The 14,261-nt window shown below is 40.2% G+C and overlaps 1 protein-coding gene, 1 long non-coding RNA gene and 1 pseudogene across 6 annotated transcripts in view; 2 read left to right on the forward strand and 1 right to left on the reverse strand.

Moving 5' to 3' along the window:
* CALU (calumenin) overlaps positions 1-1,299 on the reverse strand; it is a 28,581-nt gene extending 27,282 nt beyond the window's left edge. For 2 of the 4 annotated variants that reach the window (XM_081146773.1, XM_081146776.1), the window contains exon 1: positions 1,191-1,281. The gene's annotated coding sequence lies outside the window, so the exon portion shown is untranslated. Of the gene's footprint in view, positions 1-1,190 lie in introns of all 4 variants that reach the window. The other 2 variants (XM_081146774.1, XM_081146775.1) reach the window with 2 other exon arrangements.
* Positions 1,300-1,443: 144 nt separating this feature from the next.
* Positions 1,444-14,261, forward strand: part of LOC308561525 — an 82,097-nt gene continuing 69,279 nt past the window's right edge. Inside the window, exons 1-2 of the long non-coding RNA XR_013999522.1 lie at positions 1,444-1,703; positions 3,599-3,697. This is a non-coding gene — a long non-coding RNA (uncharacterized lncRNA). The remainder of the gene's footprint in view (positions 1,704-3,598; positions 3,698-14,261) is intronic.
* On the forward strand, positions 10,631-11,170 carry LOC308561662 (protein C1orf43 homolog pseudogene; annotated as a pseudogene). Its single transcript has one exon. The product of its transcript is annotated as a protein C1orf43 homolog pseudogene (transcript).

The raw sequence follows: 14,261 nt of genomic DNA on the forward strand, positions 1-14,261 counted from the left end.
GACTAAACAAACTCATCCTCTCTACACACAAATACAACGTGCAAGTTATCTATCTGGACCCTCACTTGTACACTATACAGTACTACATAAATTCTTCAGTGATGGCCATTCTTCTGTTTGGTAATTAGTTAACTAAATCTACTGAATGAGGTCAAACATGTATTTGCCTTACATCAAGTTTCATTCTCTGATAAAGAGAATGAAATTTATCAGAGATGAGTTTTCTACCTCCCAGCAACCTTATTATATGGTCCATGCCAAAAAGTAAATGAAATTCAAGTCTCAAACACACTACTCTGGGAGTTTATACACTTAGGAATTGAAAGAGAAGGCCCTCAAGTTTTATCAGGAGACCCAAGGAGCTTTTGCCTTTACGCAAAAGCAGCTTTAGGAACTGCAAACCACATTACTATACTCTTAATCAGGGCAGTTGCAGGGAATTCAGTTTTTACTTGGGGCATGCTAAAAATCAAAATTAGGCACTGAGGCTTGAAGGAATAAGACAAGGTAAAAATACAATTCCCTAATAAAGCTTTTAAAACCTTTTTTCCGTCGCATACGCAGACTGAAGTATGCAGCTACACATGGAAGCTCGAAACATTCGGCTTTTCTTTAAAATTGCTGAACGTTTTAACAAAATCATATCCTGCTTTTCCTTTCCCCGCTTGTTTCTGCACCATCAGTCAGTGAACACCACTTTCCTGGCAGATGCACCGTACTCTCGGGATGTGGCTTTGGGAAGGGGTTGGCAGACACGAGCAGGCTCGTGTCGGGAAGCTGGCAGAGAGCGGTTACCATAGCACCACCCGACTGCCCTCTGACCCTCAGGAGATAAACAAGAGTGACCCTCCAGTCTGAGGGCTCGGTGAGTGGCGGGGCCCAGGGGCGGAGGACGTGGCAAGCGAGGCACAAAACAGCACCCCACAGGATGTAAAGCCGGGAGCCGGAGTTCGCCGGGACCGAAGCCCCTTCCAAGAGCGCGCTGGAGGTGAGCAGCGGCCTCCACCCCAGGCTGCGCCCCGAGGGCCACAGGGTCGCGAGCCGGCTCAGGCCCCAGGTCCCCGAACTAGCAGAAACACAGGCCAGGAACAAGGGAGATCCCTCCTGCACCGGGAGCGAAGCCTGAGTACAAAAAGAAAGCGAGAAAGGAAGAGGATGATGAGAAAGGGCCGCAGTTCCGGCGTCCTTACCTTTCCTGGTAGCACCCAGAGCCCAAGGTGCCGCAGCCGCCGCTCACCCACCGGCTCAGCTCACGCCCGCTAGCACCCCCTGACCGGAAGCGGCTTCGTGCCCCGCCCCTACCGCCTCGCCAGCGGCCTTCTAACCAATCAACAATAAACCCACAGCTGACGCGAAGCGTCCTTGGGTAGCTATTGGTCCCACGGTGGAGGAGCCCGGATTGGCTGGAAAGCGCCACGTCCCCGCCAGCGCGCCTCGCTGCGTAGACCGAATACCCATCCTACACTGGTCCGGAGTCCGGCGGGGCGGCGGGCTCCAGCCCCCGGTTGGGGCAGCGCGTGGGCGGGGCCGCCTGGCTGCCACGTCCCGGTTCGCAGCGCGTGACTGGGTCTGCACAGGAATTATTGAATTATCCTGCTGGTTATCTAATGCGCCCAGCGCCTAGGCCGGGATTAATCCTGCTGTGGTGTGAATGAAAAAGGGGCCACCGACTAAACCTGAGAAGCTCAGGGGAGGCGTGCATGGTGAGCTTACAAAGTCTGAGGCCAAAAGTCACCGCATAGGATGGTCTGAACATAAAAACTTCTAACTAGAAGTGGGCCATTAGTGAGTGGTCATGTCCTGGGCCTGTAGCTTCCTTGACAACGCTCAATCAACAGACAGCAGAGCTTGTCTGTTGTCTTTTAAAAGTTTTTTTGATTTTTTTTTTTTTTTTAGGGAGAGGGAGAGAGAAACATCTATTTGTTGTTGGCCAGGGCCTCTAGTGTCTTTTTGCATCTAAGATAACGTACCTTTGAAATGTCAAAGTAATCTTTTCCAGTGCACAACGGTGGGCACCAGACCAGGTGATAACCCCTCATTGTTGGCTTTTCCTCGCGTACCGTATCAAGTGCCGTAAATTTTAATTATTCACTATCCTGTACCCGCCAACGTAAAAGATGTGTGTGTTTCTCCATCTTGCCTTTTATCCAACTCAGAGATTTCCCAGCTTTGCTTTCTCCCACTTCCCTAATCTACCACCAAGGGATTTCATGTATCACTCCTTACATCGCCTCCTTCTATTCTAATGTAGAAAATAAACTACAGAACTTCCGTTCTCCAGAGCATCTTCTCAATCCGTTTAGATTTTGCTTCCCGGCAATTGTCATCAGTTTGGCTCAAATTCATAAAAATTGCCTACAGGTTTGAACGTTTCTTATGTCAACAGTATGAATTGCAAACTGTATTGAGCAAACCGACGTCATTCCCTAAAGGGGTGGCCTGGAGCAGGCTCTTGACTTTGGCTCCAGTGTAGCTTTCCGATTTGTCTCCCACCACTCCCTCTCACATATCTTGCTCTCTGGCCACCATCATGTTCCCTAACAGACTGCCCTTTCACCTCTCTATGGTCTTTCATTATTAAGCGACCTCCTATGCCTGGAATAAGTGCATTTTCCAAATTTTCTGCCTTGTAAATGCCAATAGAAGTTGCAGTTCATAGACACCCTGCTTCATATGTTAGCTCTAGAATATATTCCTGACCTCATTAGGCATCGTAAGTCCTCCCTTATTTGCCTTCGTAGCACTTTGTAGCTTCAGTACAGTTTGCTAAATTTTGGTATAAAACGCTGCTTATCCAAAGGTCCTCCTCTGGACTAAGCTCCAGTGTAGAGATCTGCCTTATTCATTTTTGTATATACAGCTCTGAGCGTACTGTTTAAATGATGTGAAGAGAAAAGAATGCATGTCCTTAACTTAAGAGAAGCACATAAAATTATTCACCTAGTCATTTTCATGTCATGAAATTAAAACAAATATTAAATGAGGGCTACTATGTTTGCAACACAAATGGAATATATAAACCTACTGGGTTCTTAGCACATAAAGCCTTTAAAATCCAGTTGAGACAAGCAGTATGCTTATGAAAGAGTCAAATACAAAGCAAGTTAATGTGTTGTTAAGCACTGAAATGAGAGGTTGACATCTAATGCTTCTAGAATTCAAAGGAATGACAGTGATGCTTGGTGGTAGCCAGAGAGGGCTTCCTAGGAAGGTCTGATTCAGGCTAGACTAATGAAGTCCTTGATGACCTATTCAGCAAGAGTAATAACAGGAACAAGGGCAAGTGGGGGACAGAGTGAAAGGTAAGTTTTCAGGCCAAGTAGGTGATGAGGGAGGTAAAAATAAAAAATAAAAAAGAAAGTAGGGTAGGGCCATGAAGGGAAAGCATAGATGGTAAATTTCTACAGGTAATGAAAGGTCATAAAAATCTGAGGAGCCTGAGCTGAAGGCAATAGGGATTGTGGGTCTTCTGAAGGTATCTAAGGTTATGTATGAGGGAGGTGGAGTGAGACTGAAAGTGGTTCTTTTGGGAATTAACTACAGAACAGGCTGCACCAGGAGGTTTTTAAAAAACTATTTTAAAAATGTCTCCTTGAAGTCAGGCACTGTGCTGACTGCTGGTGAACAGCCCTTAAGAAACTGCAGCCCAGCGGAAGAGCCACCTGTCTTGGAAGAGTCCTAGAGGAGGCTGGATAAGGTAGGGACTCTGCCAGAGATGGGGCCCTCCATCCTTGATATTCCCTGTGAGTCAAACAAATAAATGTATTTATATTATAAATGTGTATATATAATATGTATGTAAATCCTTCCCACCAAGCATTTATTGTTTATTAAAATTTGAGCATGGCCTTTTCTATTTCTTCTATAATTTGTCAACTAAAAATTTATTTTAAGACTCTGTTATTAAGTTGTAAAAGCTCATGGCAACTGCTGAATAGTAGACCACAAAGAAAATGTCACCATATTTCAAAGAATCAATATTATAAACTCTGTTTTCCATAACAAAATGCAATAATATTTGAAGTCAATAAAAAATAAAATACATATAAACATATTTTGGAAAGCTAATTGGCATTTCCAATTAATTCTCATTTGAAATAAGAAACAATGGTTGTAACTAAGGAATATTTAGAACTGAAGGACAAGGAAATCATCACTATATATCAAAACTTTTGTGATGCAGATAGATCATACTTAGAGGAGAATTAATAGACTTAGATACTATTTACGAGTCACATTAGTTAGGTTAAAGCCTAAACTGTTATAAAAGAGAGCCCCAAATATTTTTGCTTAAACCAGGGAGATTTCTCTTCCACAAAACAGGACAGAAGTGAGTGTTCTGAAGCTGGCAGGGCCACTAAGGCCATCACTACTTCCCAGAAAGTGAGGAAAAGAAAAAGGACAATCCAAGAAATGTGGCTTTATCTTTAAAGGGTTTACACAGAAGTTGCATATGTCACTTGCTGATCCAAAGTTAGACACAGGCTGCGTGGAATGCAAAAGGAGAAAGGAGTGAAGGATAGATTCCTAGGGGCAGTGGTTTTTGCCACGTGAGGCTAATTTGAACTTGATATTAATGGAGAAAAGAAAAATGCAAATTACACTTTAATAAAAATAACTTCGGAAGTTAGAAGAGGAACAACAGTAAACCTACAGAAAGCAGAAGAAAGAAATAATAAAGAGCAAAGCAAAAATGAATGAAAATCAAAGAGAACATGGGAAAATGGGGAAAAGTTAACAAAAATCAGTGTAGTTCTTTAAGAAAATTAAGCAATTTGACAAATCCTCTGGCAGAACTGATATAAAGCAGCCCAATAAAGTAGACTGAAGAAAAGAACATTTTTACAGATACAATCTGTATTAAAATCATGAGATAAAAATGATTGATTGTATGCCAATAATTTTCAATATTTATTTGCAATGTTACAAATAAATATTTTCACAGAATTAACTCAAGAAGAAATAAAAATATATTAAATAAATTGAAATTAATGGGAGTTAGAAAGTCTTGCCATGTAATAGACACTAGGCTAAGAATATTTTACAGATGGATTTTCCTAAATCTCCAGGAGAGAGATAATTATTTTTTATATAAATGATTCTACAGAATAGGAAACGATTGTAAAATATTTATAAAGTCCCTTTATGAAGCAGAAAAAGCTTATTATCGAGTCTAGACAAGAACAATACAAGAAAAGGACAGTACCTGCTGGTCTCATTTATGTATATAGATATGCATTAGGCTATAGAAATGAGGGCTTTTACCAGAGCCGGGAAAGAGAAAAATATTTTTGAACTAGTAGTGGAAGACCAGATAGAATTAGGAGAGTACTCAAATTAATATATGAAGATGGAAGGAAAGGGATGGAAAAGAAAATTGTATTTTTGTTCTGTTTCGCTTCATCTTTTAAACTTTAAAAATTTTATTAAATTTATTGGGGTGACATTGGTTAATAAAATTATATAGGTTTCAAGTGTGCAATTCTATAATACATCATCTGTATATTGCATTGTGTGTTTACCCTCCAAAGTCAAGGCTCCCATCATCACAATATATTTGCCCCCCTTGACCTTTTTCTACCTCTTTCCACCCTCTTTTCCCTCTGGTAACCAGCATACTGCTATCTGTGTGTATTACTTTTTGTTTGTTTATCTTGTTTGTTCATATGTTGCCTAAGTATTTTATTCTTTATGATGCTATCTTAAGTGAAATTGTTTTTCCAATTTCCCTTTCAAATAGTTTGTCGTTAGTGTATACAAATGCAACTGATTTTTATATGTGAATTTTTTATTCTGTAACTTTAATTTGTTTACTAGTCCAGTTTTTTATGGAACCTTTGGGTTTTTCTGCATACAAAATCATGTCATCTGCAAACTGAGATAATTTCCTTCTTCCTTTCCAATTTGGATGATTTTATTTCTTTTTCTTGTCTAATTGCCTAGGTTAAGGCTTCCACTACCATGTTAAATAGGAGTGGCAAGATTAGGGATCTTTGCCTTGTTTCTGACCCTAGAGGAAAGCTTTCGTTGAGTATGATGTTAGCTATTGTCTTCTTCTGTGTGGTCGTTATTATATTGAGGTATTTTCTTTCTATTTCTAGTTTCATGAGAGCTTTTTTTATCATGAGAGGGTGTTGAATTTTGTCAAATGTGTTACCTGCATCTATTTAGATACCATGATTTTTATTCTTTTTTCTATTGAAGTGGTGTGTTATATTAACTGATATTTGTATATCGAACCATCTTTGCAGTACAGAAATAAATTTCCCTTGGTCATGGTGTATGAGCCTTTTAGTATGCTATTGTATTCAGTTTTGCTAGTATGCAAATGCTAGTATTAGGCATTGTTATGTCTCCTTGAGGAATTGACCCCTTTTTACCCTTTATAATTATTCAGTGCCCTTCTTTATCCCTGAAATCTGCTGTTTCTGAAATTGATACAGCTACTACCACTTTCCTTTGACTAGTGTTAGCAGAGTGTTTTCTCCATCCATTTACTTTTTTCTATATAAGTCTTTATATTTAAAGCGTGTTTCTTGTGTGTGTGTATGTATATATATATAGTTGTGTCTTGTTTTTTGATACACTCTGACAACCTATGTTTTTTAATTGGTGCATTTAGACCATTTATATTCAAATTATTATTAACAGGGTTGGATTAATATCTACCACATATTTTACTGTTTTCTATTTCTTATCCTTGTTCATTGTTCCTATTTTTGTCTCCTACTCTTTTTCTGTTTTGTGTGGTTTTAATTGAGCATTATGTGATTCCATTTTCTCTCCTTTCTTAACATCTCAGTTGTACTATTTTTACTTTTAAATTCATTGCCCTAGAGTGTACAATATTCATTTACAGCTAATCCAAGTCCATTTTCAAATTAGACTGTTCCTATGTAGTGGCCTTGACTGGGAATCAAACCTGGGACCCTTCTGTATGCAAGCTAATGCTCTAACCACTAAGCCACACCAGCCAGGGCTGGAGAGCTTTTAGAAGGCACTAGTACTCACCCACTTTGCCCCAGCTGGTTTAGTCCAGTGGTCCCCAAAGAATGGGTGACATAAGAAATGTTTGTAAGTAGCAAAGGTATCAAGTTTAATTAATACAGATACACATTTTCACAGTGTAATTCCCTTTTGAAGTCTACTTTAGCATTTCTAATTATTACAAAGAGAAACTTTCATGCTAGATTATCTTTAACCCCCTCAAACTCACACTAATCCTCCTTTTTAAATGAAAAGTGAACAAACCTCAGGATCAGGACCTTTGAATAAGAAATGGTATTTTGCTGGAATTTAAAATTATGTTAATTATGTTTATTTTATGCTTTCTTTTTCTTCACAGAAAATTATGATTATTGTCCAGGTAGGATTGGGGTATAGAATTTTATTTTCAATTTATCTTTTGAAGTAAAAAAGATAAGATTTAAAATATATATGATCAAGGTCATAGGCAGATTTTGGCCAAAAATAAAAATAAAAAAATAAAAAAGCATGAAGTTGATGTACAAATGAAGCTTAGGAAACTAGATCTGATGATTCCCAGCCTATTTCTAAGCCTTGAAGTTCCATATTTTGGGGGAAAATACTCATATGAAATTAATTTAAAGTAATTTAGGAAAATAAATAGATGTGTATGTTATTTTATTTATTTTTATAGTCTTTTTCTCATTGTAAAGATTATGCATGCTTACTGTTAGAATATGATCCCAGAAAATTCATAATAAAAAGATAGTTTAAAAATAAAAACAAAATAACACAATTTAGAGAAAAAACATTTAATATGTGAGTTGTGAATTTTTTAATTTAGTAATTTTAGAAATATGAGAATTTTGAATCTCAAAATATTAATGCACATGTAAATCTGAATTTACATAAGAAAAAGGTATGTTTTTGTTTATTAAAAACAACAATAGAATGATTATCAAACCTTCTCTTCTGTACTTAAAAGTTTAATTTACATACATGTACTATTTAGCCCCATACTTATCCAGTAATTTAAGACACATCTTTACTAAATAAAATTTCATACATTTCAATCAGTTATAATGAGATGAGTGAAACTTCCTTTTGGAAATGGTGCATTTAAATCCCAGCTTTTCTTATTTGCCAGAGACACACACTTTCCAGCTCTTTGCACACTTACCTTTCTGCTATGGAAGAGTAAGAACAGCAGATTGAGCTGTGTACTAATGATGGTCGATGAGAGGAAACAGTTTTGGCTTTATTGCCCTACTGAGTCAACAGGTGTAGGGAGATGATTATTTACTTATAAAAATGGTATAGTTGTTGAAAATATCTATTTACTTTTTCCAAAGCAGAGTATCAGCATGGTATAGCATTATCACCTTAAACACAAACAGGCCAGATGGTTAGAAAACAACTACAACTACAACAGCAATAATAACAACCACTCCACACTAAGATAACTCGGTGTTCCACCACAGCTGCATGTTCCTCTCCCGCCCTAAAGATTTCTCTCTTCAAGAGAATGGCTACACCATCACCACATAATACTACAGGGATCAATCCAACAGGAAAATAGAACCCTTGTTAACATATATGCACTCAATATAGGAGCACCTAAATATATTTTAAAAATTGATGAACGTTAAGGGAGATATTGACAGCAATACAGCCATAGTAGGGGACTTTAACACGACACTGACATCTCTAGATAGATCTTCCAGAGAAAAAATTAACAAGGAAATAGTGAACTTAAATGACATACTAGATGAGTTGGATCTAATTGATATTACAGAACATTTCATGATACACATACCACAATGTATAAAAGTGGCAGAATATACATCCTTTCAAGTGCACATGGAACATTCTCAAAGGTAGATCATATGTTAGGGCACAAAATAAGCCTTAAATTCAAGAAGATTGAAATCATATCAAGGATCTTCTCAGATCACAATGGCATGAAACTAGAAATCAACTACAATAAAAACTCAAAAACTTCAAACACATGGAGGCTAAATAGTATGTTATTAAACAATGAATGGGTTGCCAATGAGAACAAGGGAGAAATAAACTTCCTGGAAACAAATGAAAATAAACACACAACAACCCCAAATCTATGGGACACAGGTAAAGCAGTCCTGAGAGGGAAGTTAATAGCACTACAGCCTACCTCAAGAAGCAAGAAAAATCACTAATAAACTATCTAACCCTACAACTAAAAGAATTAGAAAGAGCCCTGGCTGGTTTTGCTCAGTGGTTAGAGCATCAGCCTGTGGATCGAAGGTTGTGGGCTCGATTCCCAGTCAAGGGAATCAGTTGCACAAGGCTCAAACCCCAGCCCCAGTCCTGGCTTGTGCAGGAGGAAACCAATCAATGTGTCTCTGTCACATTGATGTTTCTCTTTCTCTCTCCCATCTCTCCCACTCTCTCTGAAAAGCAATGGAAAAAATATCCTTGGGTGAGGATTAAAAAAACAAAGGAAAAAACAATACAAAAGATCAATGAATCCTAGAGCTGGTTCTTTGAAAAGATAAACAAGATTGATGAACCTTTAGCCAGACTCATCAAGAAACAGAGAGGACCCAATTAAATAAAATCAGAAAGGAAACAGGTGAACTAACAACTGACAGCACAGAAACACAGGATTATAATAGAACACTATGAGCAACTATATGCCAACAAGCTGCACAACCTAGGCAAAATAGACAAATTCCCAGAAACATACAATCTTCCAAAACTCAACCAGAAAGATTCAGAAAACCTGAATAGACCACTAACAACAAATGAAACTGAAGCAGTAATCAATGAACTCCCAGCAAACAAAAACCCTGGCCTGGGCGGCTTCACAGGGGAGCTTTGAGAAACATTCAAAGAACTAACACCCGTTCTCCTTAAACTATTCGAAAAAATTCAAGAGGAAGGAAGACTTCCAAGCTCCTTTTATAAGGCCAGCATTATCCTAATTCCAAAACCAGATAAAGACACTGCAAAGAAAGAGAATTACAGGCCAATATCCCTGGTGAACATAGAAGCTAAAATCAACAAAATATTAGCAAATCGGATCCAGAAATATATTGCAAAGATCACACACCATGACCAAGTGGGATTTGTTCCAGGGATGCAAGGCTGGTACAACATGCACAAATCAATAAATGTGATACACCACATAAACAAACTGAAATATAAACATCACGAGTCACGTGCTGGGGGGAAGCGGGAAGGTATTCTTCTTTTTCTGGCCGGGTCAGCCTTGGTCTTTCCCCTTAAGGAATCGGAAAGGGAACTGCAGAGAACCCAGGCGCCGGTACCTCGGAGGAGCCCTGGCTGGCGCCGCAGGGCAGCGGGGTAAACAGGAGTGGTTCTGCCCGGGGTAGGGAGGCCGTGGCGTGGGGCAGTGACTGGCTCTCGGGGGTGAAGGCCGTGCTGGTGATGGCCTACCGGAGCCTGGTGAGGAGATACCCTGGTTCTATTCTTGCTGTTGCATGTGACCCAGTAGAGCCCCTCCTCGTGTTTGCACTGCTATTTATTTTTGCAAAGAGGCAAATCATGTGCTTTGCAATGAAATCCTGTAGGGGACCTCATGTCCTGTGGGACACCATACTCCCAAGGACTTAAAAGAGGAGGCTGATATTCGACTATCCAGGGTTCAGGACATCAAGTATGAACCTCAGCTCCTTGCAGATGATGATGCATGACTGCTACAGCTGGACACCCAGGGACATCAGAACTGTTACAACTGTTTATACAGGATGAAAGCTCTGGATGCCATCTGTGCCTCTGAGATCCTATTTTGTGCTGAAGGCCGGCATCCCCGTTCCTTAATGGGCAAGAATTTTCACTCCTACCTGCTAGATCTTCGAAACACTAGTACTTTCTTCAAAGGTGTGCGCAAGGCCCTCACTGATACCCTGCTGGGTGGCTCTGAGACAGCCCGCTATGGCATGGGAGTCTTTGGCCAGAGAGAGTACCTGCGCTATCAGGAGGCCCTGAGTGAGCTGGCCACAGTGGTCAAAGCACGAAGTGGGCACTCCCAGCGACAACATCAGTCAGCAGCCAAAGACCTAACCCAGTCTCCTGAAGTTTCCCAACAACCATCCAGGTGACATACCTCCCCTCCAGTCAGAAGAGTGAACATGCCAAGCACTTCCTTGAATTGAAGAGCTTTAAGGACAACTATGATACACTAGAGAGTACTCTGTGATGGCGCTGAAGGACTTGCTGTTGATGGAGCCAGAGAGACTGCATCGTGCTTGCCGGCGCCCCGACCCACAGGTCATCTGGATCAGCGGGCCCAGACAGGATGAGCTGAAGCTCCCAGTCATATCCAGAACTCTTAGAGCTCATGCCTAGAGAATCATTCTCCAAACCTTTCTTATGGCTGGTTTCAAAACATCGGTTAAGACTTTATTTTCCCTTGGTAGCACTTTTTTTCTGGAGTTGAATTAAGATGTTTTTCTTAATATTTCTGTCAAAGCTTCCTTAAAAATCCTCACTTGGTTTTGATCATAGTTCATCTGCCTTTTTCCAGACTATAAATAATCCCAAGGGTGAGAGAGTTGTGTTGGGGTTGATGGGGCAAGAATGGTCAAACCAATGCACTGGTCTGACTTTATAAATTAATGAAATGAACAATTAAACGAAAAAATAAAATAAAAATCACATGACCATATCAATAGATGCAGAGAAAGCATTCAACAACACCCAGCACCCATTTTTTTTAATACAAACTCTCAGCAAAGTGGGAATAAAGGGATCATACCTCAACATAGTAAAGGCCATATATAACAAACCTACAGCCAACATAATTCTCAATGGGCAAAACTAAAAGCATTTGCCCTAAGATCAGGAACAAGACAGGGATGCTGCTTTCACTACTCTTATTCAACATAATACTGGAAGTCCTAGCCACAGTGATCAGATAAGAAGAAAAAATAAAAGGCATCCAACCTTCATCAAATTAAAAAGCATCTGCACAGCAAAAGAAACCAGCATTAAAATGAAAGGGGAACCCACTATATTGGAAAACATATTTGTCAATGATACATCTGATAAGGGGTTAATTTCCAAAATATATAAAGTACTCATACAACTCAACAAAAGGAAGACAAACAATCCAATTAAAAATGGGCAGAGGACCTGAATAGAGACTTCTCCAAAGAGGACATACAGATGGCCAAGAGACATATGAAAAAATGCTCAATGTTACTAATAATCAGAGAGATGCAAATTAAAATGACAATGAGGTATCACCTCACATGTGCCAAAAGGGCTACCATCAACAAATCAACAAACAATTGCTGGCAAAGATATGGAGAAAAGGGAACCCTGGTACACTGCTGGTGGGAATGCAGACTGGAGCAGCCATTGTGGAAAATAGTATGGAAGTTCCTTCAAAAAATTAAAAATGGAACTGCCATTTGACCCAGTGATCCCACTTCTGGGAATAAATCCTTAGAATCTTAAAATACCAATCAGAAAGAATATATGCACCCCTATGTTCTCAGCAGCACTATTTGAAATAGCCAAGATTTAGAAGCAGCCCAAGTGCCCATCAGTAGATGAGAGGATAAAAAGCTGTGGGACATTTATGCCATGGAGTACTACGCAACTGTAAAAAAGGATCTCTTACCCTTTGTGACAGCATGGAGGGACCTGGAGGGGATTATGCTAAGTGAAATAAGCCAGGCAGAGAAAGACAAGTATCGTGTGACCTCACTCACACACACACACACACACACACACACACACACACACTGCAAAACTGCAAGGTGCTTTGAGAGCATTTCATGGAGGACTTGCTTGGTTTTTGGAGGAGGTGGAGGAGAGAGGCTAGGGAAAGTTGAATTCTGAATGGTGAGCAGAATGAGCAGGAGTTCAGGGCGAGGGATAACGATAGTGTGACTGCAGAGTGTTTGTGGGAAGGTCCTGACCCTCCCAACCCAGTCCTCATTAATTCCTTAATCCTGGCTTCCAAATTTTGAATTCTTTATTGGTGCCAGTGCCTTTTACTGTCTCTCCACTTTAAGGTTCTCCTAATCCCAGATAAGATATGTCCAAAACCCCTGAGATGTTCCACATTTCTTTTGTAAATTAAAATCTATAAGAGGCTTGTGAAAATTCAAACAGCACCAATTTATACATATAGAAAGTAAAAGTCCCCATCACATGCTATCTAGCTCTGAAGGAACTGCTCTTTATGGCTTGACACACAGATCTTTCCGGACCTCTTTCTATGTCTTTGTATATTTGTGTTATATGTTGTACATATGATTTTTTTTTGCAAAAATAATACAATATATTTCATAGCTGATTTTCTTTTTTAAAAAAATTGATTTCAGAGAGAGGGAGAGGGAGAGAAAGAAACATCAATGATGATAGTCATTGATCAGTTGCTCCTACACGCCCCCTACTGGGGATCGAGCCCAAAACCCCGGCATGTGCCCTGACCAAGAGTCAAACTGGGATCTCCTGGATCATAGGTCGATGCTCAACCACTGGGTCATGCTGGCTGGGCTATTATGTTTTTCATTGATTTTAGAGACCCGCAGCCCATGTTATGTGCCCTGACCAGGAATCGAACCCACCACCTTCCAGTGTATGGGATAACACTCCAATGGAGTAACACTGGCCAGGGCAGGAGTTGTCTTTTAATTGCTGCTATGTTCTCAGTGAAATGGGAAGCTGGGTCATCAGGAGGCAGTGGGGAGCTGAGGGACAGAAGGTGTGAAATAGCCATTCAGCAGAGCAAACAGATGAGGGGAACATGGTATGATCTCCAGGCAACATCAAGGACCCTCTCGATGCTTGTGATTAGGACTTCGAGGTGAGGCGGGTTAGTATGTCTTGTGGTTCTCCCCAAGGAAGCGTAGAGGTAGGTGCAGGCCCATACCTGCACCAAATTTAGATTTGGTGGACAGTTGGATTTAGCCAAGTAAATAGAATAAAGTGGAAGAGGCACAAAGGTGTTGAAGTTTCATGCAAAGGAGTGATAATGATGATTCATCATGGAACCTCGGCTGGAGGGGAGGGGATGAGGGGATGAGGAAAGTGAGGGACAGTGAAAACCCACAAGGAGCAATGGATGGTAGGGTTGGTGGGGTTGAAGGGTATTGGACTCAGGGGGAAAGCTAGGAGGTGGTATAGCTGAAGAACAGGAATAATAGATTATTGACAAACTCTAGGGTAAAATCAGGGAAACCAGTGGCTGAAGAGGGTGGAAGATGGGGCCACTGGGCATCAGTTCAAGGAACAGTGACCATGGGAAGAATCATCTGTGTGGCTATCGAAGTCTC

The sequence above is a fragment of the Miniopterus schreibersii genome (genome assembly GCF_964146895.1).
Source record: "Miniopterus schreibersii genome assembly, chromosome: 9".
Classification (NCBI taxonomy): Eukaryota; Metazoa; Chordata; class Mammalia; order Chiroptera; family Miniopteridae; genus Miniopterus; species Miniopterus schreibersii.